Source organism: Myiozetetes cayanensis, unplaced genomic scaffold (assembly GCF_022539395.1).
Source record: "Myiozetetes cayanensis isolate MyiCay16 unplaced genomic scaffold, myiCay2020 scf15, whole genome shotgun sequence".
In the NCBI taxonomy this organism is placed as follows: domain Eukaryota; kingdom Metazoa; phylum Chordata; class Aves; order Passeriformes; family Tyrannidae; genus Myiozetetes; species Myiozetetes cayanensis.
The window spans coordinates 14,948,735-14,968,118 of NW_026087159.1; the positions used below are offsets into that span (position 1 = coordinate 14,948,735).

Sequence of the window (19,384 nt, forward strand, 5' to 3'; positions counted from 1 at the left end):
GCTTTTCTTGCAGCTGAGGGTCTTGCACTGATTATTTACATTCTGGGGATAGATATTTTGGGGTGTGATATTTCTCTTATTCTCCAGAGTATGGTTGGACTCTTTACCTTGAGGCTGGTCTGGAGAGTGTCTTCACCTCGTTCAAATAGGCCAGTTGTCCTCGCTTGGGAAAATTCATGGGCTCCCTGGAGGGCTGCCAGCTCTCCCCTTGTCCCTCTGTGTCGGTGCTGATGCTGGGAGTCAGCGTGCTGTGTTTGCTCTTAATGACCACAGCAATGTTCCCATCACAGATAGGCCTGCACGTGTTTAAAGCAGCAAAATTAATTTCCCCTGACCCCTCTCCCCAGCCAGAAATGAAAAGTACAGCAAGATTGGAGGGAAGGTGGCACAGCTGGGTGTCCTCCCTGCTCGACTTCAGTGTGGGCAGGGCAGGGGCACGGGGGAAGGTGTACAAGAAGGGGACTGAGAGGCTGCATGACAGTGAGGAAAGGCACCAGAGCAATGGCCATGCAGCATCTCCATAAATCCACAGCAAAAATCTTCCAGTCCCCCCAGCTTGCTGGAGGCACCAGCTAAGGCTGGGCACTGCTCTGCACAGCAGGAAAGGCCTTTTGTCCCCAAACAGGGCTGTGGCACAGCTCAGGGTGCCTGCCCTGCTCCTGCTGTCCCCACCAGGAGCGGGATATCCCAGAGTCATGGGATGGTTTGGGTTGGAAGGGACCTTAAAGACCATCTCTTCCAACCCCCTGCCCTGGCAGGGACACCTTCCCCTAGCCCAGGTAACTGTTGTCACCAAGCTGGGGCTGGACCAGGGGCACTCAGTGGCCCAGCCCAGCAGTGGGGAGGTGCAGGCACAAGCCTCTGGAGCAAGGCACTCTCTCTCTGCTTTACATCTGTGCATTTGGATTTGTTTTGTGGATTATTGGTGCTGCCTTAATGCTTCATGGATCTTCAGGTGGGCAATAAGGCAGAAGTAGACCAGTTCCTTGTAGCAAATGTGCTCTCTGGTCTTCCATCAGCTTTTTCCTCTGCTATTATAAACCAAATTTAGGCTTTCCTGGATTTGAGTGCTTTGCTTTTAACCCACTCACGGCTTTCTTTTTATGTTTGATTCCTACCAGTGGGTAAAACCCACAGAGCAAATGATGGCTGCCCTCCTTCACCTTTCATTACAAGGCTGAAATTTAGCCTTAGTTTACCAAATGCTTTTGAACTAACTCAGGATAACTAAATAACTAACTTTAGGCCACAGGCCTCCAACTTTTTCATTTCCTCTGAGAGCCTAGGTTATAAGGTCCTTTGGGTTTATAAACCATGCCTTACATGCCTTACCTTACATAATCCTTGCAGAAAGCCAGAAAGGGGTTGTGAGTGTCTTGATAAATTGGTTTAAAGCAATCAGAGAGCACTTCTGTAAAACCAAAAGTAGATGTGGGACAGAGAAGGTCTTAATAAATAAACCATTTTCAAAAAATAATTTTAAAAGCCCTATATAAACATGTTCTAGACAAAAAGAACATGTTTTTTCCATAAATTTATGTCAACCCACAGCTTAAAATACACAGCATTTAAACAATCAACAGTGAAATGAAACACCCAAATCAGAAGGACAATGTTTCAGCAGCTCTTTGGTCCATTTTAAAACTCATTTTTTCATTTGAATTGCCATTTCCATTTCGAAATTTTCATCCTCATTTAGGCTGAAGAAATGCATATGAAACATTGAAACCACACCTGAACTGGAGAAAAAAAAAAAAAAAAAAAGAAACCACCAACATTTCCCTCTGCTTACAAATGGCTCATTTCCCAGGCTGTCAGCCACCCACCCAGCTCTTTGCAAAGTCCCTTTGGGCACGAGGAGTCTGCCAGGAGCTCATTTCTGCAGTCCCAGCCCTGCAAAACTCTGCTGCTGTTCCCACCGAGGCTCCATCTCTCAGTGGGATGCCCCAAGAAGTATCTGCCTGTTGGCACTGTCAGCTGCTGGAGGGCAGGAAGGCTGTGCAGAGGGATCTGGACAGGCTGGATCCATGGGCTGAGCCCAGTTGGATGAGGTTCATCCAGGCCAAGTGTCGGGTCCTGCCCCTGGGTCACAACAACCCCCTGCAGCTCCAGGCTGGGGCAGAGGGGCTGGAAAGTGCCCCTGGGGAAAGGAGCTGGGGGTGCTGGGGAACAGCCCCTGAACAGGAGCCAGTGTGTGCCCAGGGGGGCAAGGAGGCCAAGGGCACCTGGGCTGTGCCAGCAACAGAGTGGCAGCAGGACAGGGCAGTGACTGTCCCCTGTGCTGGGCACTGGTGGGGCCCCTCGAATCCTGGGTTCAGTTTTGGGCCCCTCACGACAAGAAAGACATTGAGGGGCTGGAGCAAGTCCAGAGAAGGGCAACAGAGCCTTGAGGAAAGCAAACCATGTTCTCACCACCCCCCCTGCTTTACTTAGAGAGCAGAAGGTGAACCCTCATTATAATGAGCACTGCTCAAAGTGGAAAACAGGCCAGCATAAGCTCTATCCCTGTATTTCTGCTTCCTGTAAACAGCTGACAGCCTGGGCTGTGGAAGATCATGGGCCAGATGAAGCAGCTGAGTGGGTCACTGCTCCCTACAGGGAGAGCAAACCATCTCCAGGTAGCTGCACCAGTTACCTGAACTGGCAGCTGCTTCAAGTGGACAGTGCCAGTGTGGGTGCTCACAGTCTGAGTTAAGAAGTGTTTATTTTGGAGGCGTGGGAGTTAATTGTGATGTTTTCCTCATTAGCTCAGACTAATTCGAAAAAGGAAATTAGGGCATCCTCGTGGCATTTGCCTGTGTCTAATGAAACGCACTTAAAAGCCTGGGTTTAGAGCAATTGTTGATTTTCTTTTTGGAGTTGGTTTAATTATGCTGGTTTAGGAAACAAGGTCTTTACATGTTGGATGTTCCTGTGAAAAAGTTACTCTTTGTCTAGTTATCTCACTAGACTACAAACACTTCACTGAGAATATAGAAGAAAGAACTGGAAAAGACCAAGAGCAGTAATTTAGACCCAAATCCCTCCAGAATTTATGAACGTATTTTTATCATTTATATTGTTAATCTGAATGCACTTGTCCTGTTGGGTGAGGGTGGGCAGGCCCTGGCACAGGGTGCCCAGAGAAGCTGTGGCTGCCCCATCCCTGGAAGTGTCCAAGACCAGGCTGGACGGGGCTTGGAGCAACCTGGGCTGGTGGAAGGTGTCCCTGCCCATGAAAGGATGTTGGAACAAGATGAGCTTTAAGGTCCCTTCCAACCCAAACCATTCTGTGATTCTCTGATTCCATGAAGTCAGCCCAAAACAGCACAGGGGAAAGGCACCCAAGCTGCATTGGGACACTTCAGGGTGATACTCACCTGAGCTTGCCAGGGAGTCCTCAGCTTGGGTGCAGCCCCCAGAGGACACAGGGGCAGGTCCCATGGGTGGTTGTCTCTCCTGGGATTTTGGGGCTCTGGTTTCAGCCCCGCCCAAAGCTCAGAATCAGACAGGCATCCATGAACGTATTGAGTAGCAGGCATGTGAAGACAGCAAGTTAATTCAATTGTATTACAGCTCAGGCAGATTTAGATCTCTACAAAGTCTGGCACTCATTCCTATTTTTCACCTAAAGTGTTCTCTTCAATCTTAAAAATGGCTTTGATGTGCGCTGAGTTCCGGAGAGGCTGTGATCAATTTGTTAGAATGAGTTTATTAAAGAAGAGAATCCTCGGAAGAAGAAATTGGGAACATGGCACCTGTAATTATCTCCATCAATTGAGATGGATTCTGAAAACCTGAGCTTCCTCTCCCCGGCTCTGCTGCAGCTCTGGTATTTCATGGACACGCCGTGTCTCTGAACTGTGCTGGTCGATCTGCTTTTCTCCCCTGAGCCCTGGGAGATTCCTTCCTCTCCCCTCCCCACAGGGCCATGAAGGATCAAAACAAATATGCCAAATTGCTTAAAAATTTTCCTTTTTGCAGTAGACCCGACCTGTGTGCAAGTTTAGGTCAAATTCCACCAAGAGTTTCAGCCAAAAGCCTGCAGGATGTGTTGAAACGTTTTTGTTGAAACACTTTTGTTTTGACATCAAGCTGAAATGTTTTGAAATGGACAATTCTAAAATTTTGAAATGGATGCAAATTTTGTTTATCCTAACATTAAAAACCAGACTAGACAACAAATGACATTTTTCTCTTCCTGTTGAAGAAACCACTTAGGCCTGACTTTGTTTTGACAAAATGGTTGACCCAAATTTCCTCTGATTTCTTTGGGTTCAGCCACTCACATGAAAAATAGTCTGTTCAACCAGCTGTAATTCACACATCTCTTCCACTTTCTTGTCTTCTGCCCTGGCTTTCCTCCTGCATGGTCTGTTTGCCTCCTTCCCCCATCCAGTTTGGTGCCAGCCCTCACCAAACCCCCTCTGTCTGTGAGGCACCCCCTTCTCTCAAGGCTGTTTCCCTTAATTGTTTGGCATAATTCCCTTATTATTCAGCACCACAAATGTATGTACACATAATAGGAATGAATAATGGATGCTAATAATGCATAATTAATTCATGATAAGTGTCTGTTACAAAGTCAGCATCAGAAGTGGGATCACCACAGGGAAATTCCCCATCCCCCTCTCAGGCTCCCAGTAAGGAGAGAGGAAAGGCCTGGGCTCAGTGCCTCCCACACTGGGGATGGGGGGTCTGAGGGAGGAGGAGAGACTGTCGTTGGGCACTCAGAGCAGAGGGAAGGATGAAAACTGCGGTGCCAGGAGCTGGCAGTGCAGTTCCTCCCACACAGACCTGTGTGAAGCTGGGATGGGGATCAGTTCCTCCCCTACCTGCTCCTCATCCTTCCCAGCCTAGGGCAGGACATAAGATCAACACCAGCTGTTGTCCAAACTCCTGCTGCTGTCAGGGAAGACCTGGGCAGAGCCTCCTCCCTCCTGCTTAATCGCATTTGTTCCCCTTGTCACCATCAGGGAGATTGGCACTTGCTCCTGACAGCTTTGATCTTCCCAACTGTGCTGTGGGAAGCCTGGCAGGGCCAGGGTTGCCTGCTGAGGACCATTAAAGCCACTTGTTAATGTACCTCATGTCCACTGCTGCAGCCAGGCTTGCAAGGATCAGGGACCAATAACAGCTTGGAATGTCCTCACAACAGACCAGTGGTGCCAGTGCTGAGCACCCATACAAAGGCTTGGCTGACTTGTTCAGTAGCTTCTCTGCTGTTCACCTTCCCCTGACCCTGCTTCCCACATGTCCCTGTTTCCAGTTTGGCTGATGCCAAAACTTACAAGCCACTGCAATGCTGCTGTTCTCCATTGCTGTTCCTTCTGCTCCTCCTTCGTGTTTGGCTCTGCACCACTCTCCACTTGTCATCACTGACAGTGGAGCAGCTGCTCTCAGCCAAAGCCTTACTTAAGGGGAAAAAAGTTTAAACTGCTCCCAGAGAGACTCTTCTGAAGTTTGGCTGAAAGAAAGTTTCTTCAACCAAGTCTTCAAACACTGCAGTAACCAGGGAGGCCTTGCATGATGCAGAGGGAGAGGCAGAAAGTGCAAGAAAACCCCTGCAAGAGGGATCTGACCCTGAGTTATGCTGAGGACCTTGTCTGTGTGGGACCATCCTTGCCAGTAGGGATGGGAATGGTGAGGGACAGAGCTGGGCTGTGAAGATGCTGGACCCAGGGACAAACACCCCTCCTGTGGAACTGCAAATGCATCTCCTCCTGACCCAACTGAGCATCCAACTGAGCACTTGCATCTTGCAGAGCATGGCTGTTCTCCCTTCCCTCTGCCATGAGACAATGAGCAAGATCTGACTCTTCCTTCCCCAGGTATTCTGGGACACTTATCCTCTCTCCAGACCCCAGGGCTACACTGCCTGGCAGAGCAAGAGCCATTTATCCCCTATCCCTGTGTCTCCTTGCCATGGTGATGTGGAACAGCACCAGCACACAAAAGGTCAGCTTTCCCTTCCAAGCAATTCAAGGCATTTATGCTGTATCAAAAGCAGAAGAAGCTCATGATTCTGCACCACATAAAAACATGGTAAAGCTGCAAAAAATGTGTTTGACAAATCCATCAAGTTACATCAACAGAGAGCCTGGTGTTTCTGGATTTCTCCATGCATGCTATTGAAAGCAGTAGGAGTTTGCCAGAGGCTCTCACCAGAGCTGAGCTGCACCTTGGAAATGCAGTTTTCCACCAGCTAATCTTGTGCTCACAGCCAAACACATGAGCTGTGGGGTCTTATCCCCCCCATCTTTTTGAGGTCAGTACAAGGGCTGTGCAAGGGGCAGTAGAAAGTGTGGTTTGTATTCCCCACCTGCCAGGTGACTTCTTTCTCTAATTTCTAGATTTGCCTGCTGCAAACTGCCAACACATCCTGGTTTTCAGCCTTTGCTGTTTATCCAGTGACAGTCTGAGCATGGAGATAAGTTTTTCTCTTTTCATCCTCCCTTTCCCATCTTGTCTACCCGTGAAATCCATCAGGAGAGGAGAGCCAAGGAAAGGACAACCAATCTGAGTGCCAGCAGTACCCTCACCAGCCAGGGTGCAACCTCACCCCATCAAACAAGCTCTGGGGAGCCTGTGGTCACCACCAGGCAAGGGAAGACATTGCCCATGCACCAGTTCAGTCAGGAGCAGCTGAAGACAAAGCTGGAAACTGTCACAGCTAAACTATAGCTCTTAGACTGAGGGTGACATGGAAGGGGGTCCCAGATGATGCTGATTTAAGCAACTAAAGACTATTAATGAACACAGAGGCCTAAAAAAACCCTCTTTCATTTCCCTTTCTGGTGTAATATGTGTAATCTTTTCTGTATCAGACTGTCTGATCATGACATGCACCAGTCATTCTCCCAAGGGAGATGAATGCTACAAAAAAAGGCACTGCACCCAGGGAAAAGCGAGGATGCTGACAGTGCTCGAGGTGGGGAAACCACACAGGCATTTGGGTGAAGCAAATCCCACCCCTACCCTCAAAACACTCCAGGAACCACTCAGTAAGGGGAAAGCTTGGTGAAAAGTCTGTGAAGGAGGGAAACTGAGGTGTCTGTGTCACCCCTCAAGCAGGAGATGTCCCTTTATGCCAGGGAGAAAGAGACTGGAGCCATCCCTGGTTCCCTGGGTACCACCGTGTCATCATTCCCTTTGCACAAAGGTTACGCCCCCCTCAGCCCTGCAGCTTTGGCAGCACTTTCCTCTGCCAGGGAAGTGAAAGGGTGTACAAAGGCTGGCACCCAGGAGCAGACAGCTCCTCAAAATCTGCCTGGGGAGAGAGAGCCTGCCTGCCTGCAGACAGAGCTGGGCTGCTGCAGCACACGCAGCTTGGCCTGAGACAGAACCTCAGAGTTTATCTTTCCAGCTCCAAGGATAAAGTCAGGAGCTGTTTTCAAGCAAATATTTAGGAAAAGGGTGGCCTATTATGTGGAGCTGGGGGAAAAGGAGGTGTGAAGGCCTGACTGGGCATAAAATTAAGCCTCAATGTGTGCTGATTCTCCTCCCTGCCAGATGTCCAGATCTCTCCTTGGACAAAACTGGTTGTGCAGTCAGTCCTGAACTGGCCTGACTGGAAATCCTCCCCTAGATTTTCCCCTGGAGTCCTTGTCATCCAGGGTAGGTGGGAACAAAACCTGGCCTATAATGCTCACTCAGAGAAACCTGTGGCTATCTGGCCATGGATCATAGCAGGGCATATTTGTATGGGAAGTGTGTGAAAGAGGGTTAGGATCAGAACCTCTTGGTGCTCTTGGCAGGAAAACACATTACTTTTCCTTAAGTAGAGCACTACCTGTGCAGTAGGACCTTTGGTTTGTGTTACCTGCAGAGCACAGAATCATGAAGGTTATAAAAGCCTTTTAAGATCATCTAGTCCAACCATCAACCCAGTACCACCATGTTCCTCAAGTGCCACGTCCACATGTCCCTTGAACACTTCCAGGGAAGGTGACCCCACCTGGCAACCCGTTCCAAATGCTTTACAACCCTTTCTGTGAGGAAATTTTTCCTAATATCCAGTCTAATCCTCCCCTGGCACAACTTGAGGCTATTTCCTCTTGCCCTGAATGCTTTGTAGAGGAGCTCCAAGCTAAATAGGACGTATACTTCTCCCTGACTTCCTGAAATCTTAAATTTGGAGGGGGAATGAGGTGGTATTTGATTGCTCATGGAGTGCCTCATCTCAGAAGAAGTGGTGTTCACATAACAGCAGAGCTGCCCATCACCAGCCCTGCCTGCCACAGCTGTATTGAGTGAGAGCTAAAATGGGCAAAGCCCTCCAGGAGAGGGCTGGGCTGGTGGAGGAGTTTGGAGGGGAGTTTTTGAGGTATGTTTTTTGGAAAGCTTTGAGGTGTGCTGTGCTCTGTTATTGGCCAGGGGCTGGGTGGAGCAGGAGGGTTCAGTGTGAAGACAAAGGCCTGGAGATGTGAATCTGCTGCTAATGATTTGCCTGAGACATTGGGGAGGGGGGTTAATTTTCCCCTCCAGCGCTCAGGATGAGTTGCTGAAGGGGCACAGGGTGGTACAGACTGGTCTGTCAGCAGGGCAGGTGGCAGATGGCTTGCTGCATGCCTGGGAACAGGCTCTGACCCAGCTGGTTCTGAGCTCTGCAGGGTAAGGTCGGGCTCAGAGCTGTGTCCTGTGTGTGCCTGCACCCTCCTCGAGGTGCAGCCTTATGGACCCACAGGGCCTCTTTTTCCAGAGGGAAACTGGATTTCCAGGGTTGTGTGGGGGCAGAGGTGGGAGAGCTGCCTGGCTTTTGTTGTGTTCAATGAGTAGCAGCTCTGCCCAGGCCTGACCTGAGAGTGCCTATGAAACTTGTGGTCTTTTCCCTCCAAGAGTGATCTCTGCTGGTGGCAGTTTGATTGTCTGATGGTCTGTTGACAGTTAATGATTGTCAGAGTTTAAAAAAAAAAAAAAAGAAAAAAAGAAAAAAAAAGTTATTTACCAATTTTCTTTCCTGTGGAGCCGAAAATAATAGCAAAATCAATCTAAACTACCTAACACTGAGAAAACAAATAGATTATCCAGATGACCAAATTAAGCTGCTCACAGAACTCGTGGTGGTTCTGTTCAGTTGCAGCTGTGGGACTCCAAAATAATTACTGCTATCAGCCAAACGTGTGATGGGCTGGCAATTTGTGTGTGGGGGGGTCTGGTTCTTCAGTGGGGGCTGAGAGAAGGGAAGCACAGACAAGCCATGCAGCTGGAAAACATGAAGGGAACTGCTGGCATCATGTAGGTTTAATAGCACTTGGTGTTGGGCTTTTTTAGTGCTCAAAAGAAGTACACAGATAATAGCAGTGAGGTGAGAGCTTCTTTCCAATGGGAAATGCAGAAAGCAAATTCTGTGTGTGTGAATAAAGTTGTCTGGTGACAATGTGGAGAGTCTGTTTTCCCTGGCTGTGAGGGGCAGTGGGGAACCTACAGAAGTACTAGAACAAAAGCATCATCTTTTCAGAAGGAAAGCAAAGGAAAGGTGAGAAAAGGAATCAGGGTTGTTGCAGGGGGGTGTTTTGGTTTTTTTGGGGGTTTTTTTGCTGTCTGTATCACTTGTGAGGCCACTTTTTAGCCATGATGCAGTCAGGGTGCTGACACCATGCTTTTGAATTTTGCTGCCTCTAATGAGGTATTCCTGTTTTATGGTGTTAAAGACCAAGCTGAGGTGCAACAGGAGGTAAGAGGCCTGCAGCAGGGTGGGCAGTGGATTAGGAGAGAGGATTCTAATCACAGAAAAACGTCCCTCTTTCTTTGGAGAGTGACATATCTGGACTAGCTGCAGTATTGGACTGTCATCTGGGAAGGAAGGCTCCCAGAAAGGAGAAGCAAATGTGAAGAGAAGAGAGGAGAGAGGCAGTGCAAGGGCTCTTCTGAGCAGAGAGCTGCAGGCAGGCAAAGAAACAAGGGTGCAGTCCCAAGGGGATACATTTGTGCCTGTGCTGAGCTTGGGGAGATGTGTTTTATAGATGTCAACAGAAAAAAAGCTTTGGAGCACAGGCTGTACCTTCCTACCCAACATGCAGCAGCAATCAGCATTTTGACTTGGATTTGCTCAGGCTTGGGTTTTTTGTTTGGTTTTCTTTGTTTGTTTGATTTTTTGTTTGTTTGATTTTTTGTTTGTTTGATTTTTTGTTTGTTTGATTTTTTGTTTGTTTGATTTTTGTTTGTTTGATTTTTTGTTTGTTTGATTTTTTGTTTGTTTGATTTTTTGTTTGTTTGATTTTTTTGTTTGTTTGATTTTTTGTTTGTTTTGTTTTTTGGTTTTTTGTGTGGTTTTTTTTGCTTTATCCTGCACAAATACTGGGATGACTTCTCGGTGAGGTTGGACCCCCCCTGGTTTGTGTGCTCAGTGCAGGCTGAGGGCCAGGTCCCCATTCCCATCCAGTGCTGGTCACCCATCCCTGGTGTGCAGCAGCAGCCAAGGGTTTTGTGAGCAGCTGGAGGCCCCTGCCAGCCTTTCCCAGCCACTGGGGTCCTTCAAGCTGGCAAAGCAGCTGGGATTGAAGGTGGGAATAGCTGCTAGCCCCATTCCACACCTGGGATCACTGGAGGGCACTGACAACAAATCTTCTTTTGGTAAGAGTAGGATTTAGTAACATCAGTGATTTCTAAAGATGCAGCTTGAGGAGCTGATGCAAATTTGCTGCTTAACTTCAGCTGAGAAAAGGACAGAAGAAGTTTAAACACTCCCCTTGGAAAACAGCAGATCTGAACACCTGGACGCTTCAGAGTGAAGTGGCTTTTTATATTTTTAATTTTTTTTTTTTTCAAGTGGTTAAGAAACTCAAAGAAAAATTGAGTTATCAGATAGGAATGCTACCTTGAGTGAGTGCTGCTACTGTGAACTGCTTGTCCTGATAATGGAAAGCTGTCCAGCCTTTTCCCTTTGTGATGAATGCAGGTGGCTCCTGCTTTAATTTTTATAGCCTTCCCAGTGGAAAGGAAACTGCTTTTGGAAATCATCTGCCCCGTAACAACCAGGCTCCTGCAGTTTGAGACTGGTTTTAACGTTATTCCATGTAATTAATTGGAGCAAGAGGGGCTTCAGCAACCAGTGATGTTCCCTGAAATGTGGAGTACATTTAAAACAGGATTAGCCAACAAGCTGATTTAGGGGATGGAGTTAGACAATGAAATCCTCCCAAATCTGGCTTTGCATATGGAAGAAGAGCTCGAGGAAGCAGGGGCTGAGGGCAGAGCTGCTGCCTGGCTGGCAGCACCGTCTCTCCCTTGGCATCCCAGGCTGACCTGGAGGAAGAGCGTGGGGGAGGACAGGGAGGCACCAGCCTGGCCACCTGAGGGGTGGCTTTTGCCATGAGCAACCAGAGAGGAGGACTCAGTGAGGCCCAAGGGATGAGTGAGCAGATGCAGGAGGGGCTGGGGTGCAGGGGGAAACGTTCCTGGAGGAGGACTTTGAACAGCCATTGTATGTGCAGCATTTGAATGAGGAGTATCCCATCTCTCTGGATGTGCTGTGGCATTCCCCAGGCAGGGAAAATCAAGTTTCCTAGTCCCCAAGACGTCAGACCCCACATCCCTGAGAGCTTGTCACCTCCCCAACGTGACACAGAGATGAAACAGGGCCCTTCCTGGAAAGGAGGCTTTCAGACAGGTGAGGGGGGAAAGTGGTGGCTGCTCAGCCTGGAGAAGAGAAGGTTGTGAAGAGACCTCATGGCAGCCTGCCAGTATCTGAAAGGCCTACAGGGAAGGCAGGGAAGGACCCTTCCTGGAGAACTGTAGGGACAGGATGAGGGGAACAACTTCAAACTGAAGGAGAGGAGTTTAGATGAGATATTGGGAAGAAATCCTTCCCTGTGAGGGTGGGCAGGCCCTGGCACAGGTTGGCCAGAGAAGCTGTGGCTGCCCCATCCCTGGGAGTGTCCAAGGCCAGGTTGGACAGGGCTTGGAGCAACCTGGGCTGGTGGAACGTGTCCCTGCCCATGGCAGGGGGTGGAACAAGATGATACTTAAGGTCCCTTCCAACCCAAGCCATTCCATGATTAACGAAAAAAGTGTGTTTATCCACATGGCAAGATTATAATTCCAGGAGGCTAAAGGGAGGCAGTGCTTGGAATTTGAAATGAGATTTAAAGGAATAATTAAGGGTTCTGCCGCTGAACAATGCCAATGAACTGGCTGGGAATAAATCAGATTTCACTGGAAGGAAGTGACCTGGAAATGTATTATTGCCTGTCCCTCAGCCAAACTTCATCACCATGGGGCGTCATTGAATGGAGAGTGAGGTCACCCTGGTTGGAGCTGAGAAGGGCTCAGCTGGGGAGGGAAACCTTCCAGGCACAGGCTTGGGAGCCTCTAAGGTGGCTTTTGTTCCAGGCCGTGGAAATCTCAGCTCTGAGTAGACCAGCCCTCATTGGTACAATTTTGCCTCTTGAAAATGCACACAAAATCTTTTATTAAAAACCCTGCAGATGAGCTAACAGCTGGGAGAAGCTGGAATATGATTAATGTCTCGTGAATTAGCCCTGGAGGTACTTTATGGAAATAAGATTTACAACACTATTACACGCAGTCCTGAATGTGCTTTACATTTTTAAATGAGGGGAATGAATGTTTCTCTCTGCTCTGCTCCCTTCCCCCTTGGGCCCTTGCAGAGGTACAGAAGGAGGATCCCAGCTGATTTGGGATGGGAGGGTTTGGTGCTGGAGGAGATATTGGGCTGTGCAGTTAATTGAATGATCTTACTGGCCCCAGCACTTTGTCAAGCAAGGCATCAAAATGTGTCCTGACACGTAGGACACGATTACAAGTCATTAACAGAGAAATTAAGAGATGCCAGGATGGAAAGAAGGGATCTATCAGGCTGTTTTGTCCATCCTCCCTGCCAAGGCAGGATTGCTCCTGACAGCGCATGGTCCGGTGCTCCCGACACCTCCCGAGCACTGCGGTGCCTCCAGCAGCCCCACTCATCCCAGTGTTTCAAATGTCCTGCTGAAGATCTTCCTTCCAGACCGCTCAAGCCTTGCTAGAGGGAGATGATAATCCCTGTGGAAGTGGCAGGAGGTGGAGCCCCTGCCTGGGTACGTGAGGAGGATGCTCTGTGGGGACCTTCTTCAAGAGGAAAGTGTCCCCTCAGGGAGCCCTCTGTGGCTGGGACCGTGGTACCCTGGCTTTGGCTCACCACAAGAAATCCAATGGATGACCCTATTTTGGAACAGCAAAACTCTCCCATTATGCAAGTCAGAGAGGCCTTTTCCAACCCTAATGGTTCCAAGTTCACCAAGTCCAACCATCAACCCAGCACCACCACCACGTTCACCACTAAACCGTGTCCTCAGAGCCACAGGCACAGGATTTTTAGAGCACTTCCAGGGGTGGTGGCTCCATCACTTCTCTGGGCAGCCTGTGCCAATGCTTGACAACCCTTTTTATGAAAAATATTTTCCAAATATGTAAAATAAATATCTGAAGAGAAGCTGAGCTCCCGAAGCTGTGTGACTGCCTTGTGCAAGGCAGGCCAAGGGTGCTCTCTCCTAGAGAACACAGGAAAGGTTAGAAATGGGCAGCTGAAGCTCTCAGCCTGGTGGTTCTGCTAAAGAGAGGCCAAAAGATATGTGAAGGAAGGAGAAAAAAAATCCCAGGAATGGAGCATGGGGCATGGCTGAAGAGCAGTGAACTCCACTCTGCCATCACCAGAACTGACCACAGGAGATGAGACCCAACCAGTGCAGGTGACACAGGGTGATAAACCTGGTGCAGAGGGAAGGTGAGATCTCTGGGGGAAGGTGATGAAGCAGGTGCATCCACCTGGTTGCCTCTACTAAAGCACTGGTTTTATTGGTGACTGGAAAGGATAGCTCTGAACTGGCTTTGAGCTCATACTACTTTTCAGGCTGGTTTTTTCGCTCCTAAATCCAGCGATTTTCCATGATTTCCTGGTGTTTTTAAAAGCTCTGTTCAGGTGAGGACTGTTAAGGTTAGCAATGAGCCTTTCTGCTGGAACCCTGGCTCTGTCTCAGGCTGTCTCAGGTGATCTTGGACCCCAAAATAATGCAAAGCCAGGAAAAAACCTGGTTTTTCTCTCTGAACTGCATGTCAGGAAGGCCATCTCTGTCGGGAGCAGTGTGTGAAGCACGGATATCTTTACACACAAGGTGGATGCCTGAGGGAATGTGGAGCAAAGACTTGCCTAAAGCTGCTGTGTGGCTCGTGGCCAGGGCCCTGGAGGGGACTGTGCCACGGGTTGGCTCTGTCCTGTGCCCACACCAGCTGGCCCTGCTGGCAGGTACCACCGTGCAGTGGGCTAGAAAAAGCACAGCTGAAGAGCCCAGCATCTGCAGGGTGTGCTGGTTTGGAGGGAAGGTCACTCTGCTGGGCTTTCAGGGGGCAAGTGGCTTTATTCTGAGCTCAAGGCATAGACAGGGGGGCTGTGATGGTGCTGGGAAACCCCTGCAGCTGCAGTTGGCAGAGATGCTAAAGCCAAGTCGGTATTATTTTAGTTTTTATTACCATCTAGTGGCAGGCCTTGGGAACTGAAGCCTTAAATCAACATTAGCACTACCCCAGAAGACTGCATGATGTAATCTCACAGCCCCTTGCTCTCCCTTTAATCTTCTGCCCTCACCAATTTTGTCTTTCAGTTGGAATTATATTTCCACTAATTTGAGGCTTCCCACATCTCCATGTGAAAAATATACTTGTTTTACAGCCCACATCTCCCTCAGTGTATCACTCTCCTGAAAAGTGTAGCTTTAAGGCAGAAAAAAAAAATTTCCTAGAAGATGAATAACCTATAAATTAATTGGAAACTAATTTTGGGCAGATTGACTCGAGAGAGAGCTGATCAGGCCTCTGAATATGCTGAGCCATGCTCAGCACTGGAGGGCTGCTGAGACAAACCAGGAAGGCTTGGAAGGGTTTTGCCATGTCTGGACTGGTGTTTTGGGATCCCCTGGCAGGGAGGTGGGACCCTGGCAGTGACGAGCAGGAGTTTCAGAGGACACAGGAATGTTCCTCCTCTGACTTACTGAAGGCTCTGTAGTGGTTTAAGTGGAAAGCACTGGATCTACAATTAGGAAAACTAATATTAAAGTGTAAACTGTACTGAGCTTTGGGTTTTTTTAATTTGATTGCCAGTCTAGGAATGTATCTAAGAATTTCTAAGGTCAAAGTCTTCTCTGTCTATTTTTTTTTTTAAGATAAACTAAACCCCAAAAGAAACCCTTCTGGCTTGAAATAGTTCTGTCCTCAAATACCATATGCCTTTGGACATATCACCTGCAGGCTTGCTATGCTGTCACCAACATGAAGTTCATAAATCTTTAATCTGAAATTGAAATCTTCCAAGAATCCCTATCTGAAACAACATGAAAGTCACCAGGCAAGAGACCTGCACTTCTACCACCCAAATAAATAATGCTGGAGCTGCATTTTTATGAACTCTGCATGATCTTCTGTGGCTCACTGCAGTGCTCCTGAAGAAATTATTCTAGGCAGAGGGGCTGTGTTCTTGCTGCTTGTCCCACAGGGATGGAAAGGAGTGGTTGTGACTGTATTTTCAAAATAATTATAAACCCGTTCTTTAATGATTTGGCATCAAAGATAAGATTATTTTCCAATGACTGTATAGATATCATTTGGTTTATATGCAAGAGGGCCTTCTGGGCCCCCAGTATCATACAGCTGATAATGTCACAGCTGGCCCAGCTGTCCACCAAAAAAAAAATGCTGATTGGTGCAATGTAGTTTGATTTATCTGTTAGATTATTTTGTTGGTGGTTAATTGCTTCATAGCAGCTAGAAACAAGTAACTGTGCAATAGGTGGCTTTCTTAAAAGAAAAAAATATCCTGTGTTAGATACCAACCCCACCTGAAGTTTGGGAAAAGTAAGGAGGTGAATGAAGGGTGGCTGAGACTGGAATGGGAGTTGGGGGTGTGACAGAGTCCTTGCACATCTGAGAGGCATTTAGTAAAGGAAATGGAGGAAGACTTCTGTCCTGCATAATTTGGGATCTGTGAGCCTTTATGTTCAGTCTTCCTGCTTTACAAAATTCACCATTTCGTGGTTTCTTTCTAAATATTTAAGCACAGCTGCCATTTCTGAAATGGGGAAATAGAAGGAAGTGAATGGAGACGAAAAATACTGTTGGTTTGGAAGGGAGAAGTTTTTTCCTGTTTTGCTCCTCCCCTTAAGTTTGTGTCTTTCTGTTCCCCAGGATCTGACACTGCAAAGGAAGGTTTTATCAACTGCCAGAGCAGTGGGTGATCCCTGGATGTGCTCACAAACACCTCAAGAAGTGGATGCACGTGAGTTGTGTCACTGTACATTCCTGCCTTGTGGTAAATAACTAGGAAGAAAGAACAGCAAATGCTTCTGGCTTAAATGTCCTTCTCCACTGACCTGCTAGCTAGATTCTTGTTGCTGTTTGGGCTCTGTGATGTTTCTGATTCACTGGCTGAGGCAGAGATGTTCTTTGACTGAAGAGATGCTCTGGAAGTGGAGTACAAGTCCCCCTGTCTGTCCCTGCTTCTCAACCTTTGACTTTTTTAGGTCAAACAAAACCTTTTATCTACTTGGTGCCTTAAGTCCTTCATGATGATAGGTATAAAATATGTTTGAAGAGCTTTCCTGCATTACAATAAGGTATTGTGTATTTTCATCACATTTTCGTGCCTCTCATCCTGCCAGAAGGTTAAGGCAATAAATACCCTGTAGGAGATTCCAGCTCTCTCCTAATGATCTTTAACTTCTTGAAACGATTTTGTGAACCTTAGCCTACATTAACTCTATTTATGGCTCAGCAACCATGAGCAAGTTATAGCTGATAGATGAGGCAAAAGCTAAAAAGGGAAGTTTTCTGACATCACACCGGATTTATAAAAAGTCCTGTGCATTTATTCTGGGAACTCAGCTGCCAGGTTGGTTGGCACTATGTGGGGTGTCACTGAGGCTCCAGGAGCAGTCGTAACAGTGTGTGGAGGGTTCAGACAGGCAGGGTTCAGTTCTGCCTCTGATGTCACATTTCCTGCACGAAAACACACCTGAAAAGTGGGAGGAAGAAAAGTTCAACCCAAAAGTCTGTGTTGAGGGAGGTCATTCCCAGCTGGCTTTGCAGTTTGCCACTGGCAGATCCGCCACAGCTTGAAGCAGCTTCTCCATCACAGAATTATTAAAGTCAGAAGAGACCTCTAAGATCACCAAGTTCAAGTGTCCAACCAGAATAGCCACCACGAAACCACCTTCTCAAGTGCCACATCCACATGTTTTATGAACACTGCCAGGAGTGGTGACTTCACCACTCTCCTGGGCAACCTGTTCCAATGCCTGACAAGCCTTTCCAGGAGGAAATTTTTCCTGATCTCCACCTCTGATCTACGTTCTGGCCTCGCAGGTCAGCCTGGCTCTGCTGCCCAGCAGCGCTGGTTGATGGTGGTGAGGCACAAAGAAGTGTAAGGAAACTGTGGACACCTCTTTTTGAATTCCTCTGGCAGCAGGACTGGACAGGGGGGTCACTTGGCTGGGGTGGTGCTGGAGGTGTGGGTTTAGCACAGAGGGAGCGAAGAAAAAAAGGCAAAATTGGCTTTTAAAAATGACACACGAAAAACAGTAACCAAAAGGTGCTTTCAACAGCTGACAGGCTGCAAACAAGATGAGGAGAAAAACACCTCCCTGCTGCCCAGTGCTGTGCAGAAATGAAGGACACGAGTGTTTCAGGGCTTGCAGAAGCTTCAGATCCTCACAGCTTGCTGGTTACACTAATGTTTTGCCTTGCCTGACCTACCTCCTCGGGGCAGCAATAAAAATAACCAGCTTTAGTCCACTACTTGGCTGCTAATTGTCCACTTGTAGATCTTAGTCCCAGCTGGGCCTTGCTTCTGCCCAAAGGCAGTTGTGCTCAGTAAAGTGGCTGTTCCCATTTGCAGGCAGCCTCACAATAGGAGCAGGTGGCTGCCATTTTTCCATGCAAGAAAGCTCTTTGGAGAAAAGGAAAAGGGGCAAATGAGGAGAGGGGAGGGGAGGAAAAAAATCCAAACAAAAACAAACAACACCAAGCATCTAAGAGAGGAAAGCCTCTGCACTGCTCTCTGCTTAAAATGGAGAGAGACCAAAAGTGTGCAGAAATTAAAAGAGAAGCAATATTTGAGGACAGAGGGAGAAGTGAAATGCTGCTTCTATCATTTCTCTGCTCACCACTGCATCCAGGCTGCCCTCCCTGTTTTCCATTTCCATCAGTATGCAGCATCTAAGTATTTCCCAGTGAAGATGCACCCGCTCCACAGCTAATTTTAGCCTCCTGATTATGACTTCCTTCAGTGAGTTACCTTGTCTTGACAGCTTACAAGGAGTATGTATTTTCCCTGGGGTGCTGCAGACCAGAGGTGGAAACCTGCAGCGAAGCACAAAGAGAGAAAATGGCAAGAAATCACTTCTGGGCTGCAGCTTCAGAGCTCTCCTTCCCCGAGCAGGTGAAAAAGGAAACTTCTGAAGTGCCTGTCGCACCCTCTCACTGCTAACAGGCGTCACCTGGACTGGGGACAGCACAGAGCTTGTCTCTGGAAAGAAACAATAGAGGAAAAGTGCCACAGAATCTGCTTGTTCAACAGCACTGCTTAGCAGAAGCCAGATTTTTTTGTATCAAAGGAAATTCTGCTATTTTTGAATCGTTTATTCATGCAGAAAGGTTGACAATGAAGCCTTTGAAATTTCTTGCCTTGTGACAACTTGGGAGGGAACCTATCAGTCTATCAAAAGACTTTATATTATTGTGCTGAATCCCAGCACCTCTTCTGTTACACTCTCCAGCATCTACTCCAGCCCCTCATCTCTGTGCCCACAGCGTGTGTACACATGAGCAGGAGAGAGAGAGTGCTTGGCCACTGACTCTTGACCTGTTTTCCACTCCAAGCACCTGGAGCCACCAGATCAAACTGGCAGGAGCAGTTTGGAGGCAAGCAAAAGGCCCTGGTCCTTCACTCAGCCAGCAGCTGAGCTGCAGATCTGCCTGCAAAGGGATATCACAGATGGCAAAGGTTTGCCTGGGATCAGGGGGAAGGTGGTCAGCCAATGAAAGACATCCCTGCCAGGGCTGCTAAAGACAGAGGAATTGCATCTGCCTCAGAAGCCCAGGAGCTGAAGTGGTTTTAAGGTACTAGAGAGAATTAGTAACTCACAGTCTTGCTTTTACCTTCCTTCCATTTGCTTTCATCTTCTGTTAGAAGTGATGTAAGAACTGATAGACAGGGCCTCTCCAACTTGGAATTTTATGCTCTCTTACATTTTTTATTCTATGCAAGCTTTTTTAACTCTTAAGAAGTGTTTCTATTTGGAAAGTAAAAGGCAAATTCTTACAAAATGCTTAAATGATATGTCAGAGTATTAGTAAATGGTTTTCATTCATCTTCTGGAATAAAATGTCAGGTTTGCATGTTGACATTGTTCCATATTTT

General features: G+C 47.7%; 1 long non-coding RNA gene across 1 annotated transcript in view; it reads right to left on the minus strand.

Moving 5' to 3' along the window:
* Positions 1-1,343: 1,343 nt before the first annotated feature.
* The window catches only part of LOC126637354 (uncharacterized), a 52,540-nt gene continuing 34,499 nt past the window's right edge, over positions 1,344-19,384 (minus strand). The window contains exon 5 of the long non-coding RNA XR_007628311.1: positions 1,344-1,411. This is a non-coding gene — a long non-coding RNA (uncharacterized LOC126637354). The remainder of the gene's footprint in view (positions 1,412-19,384) is intronic.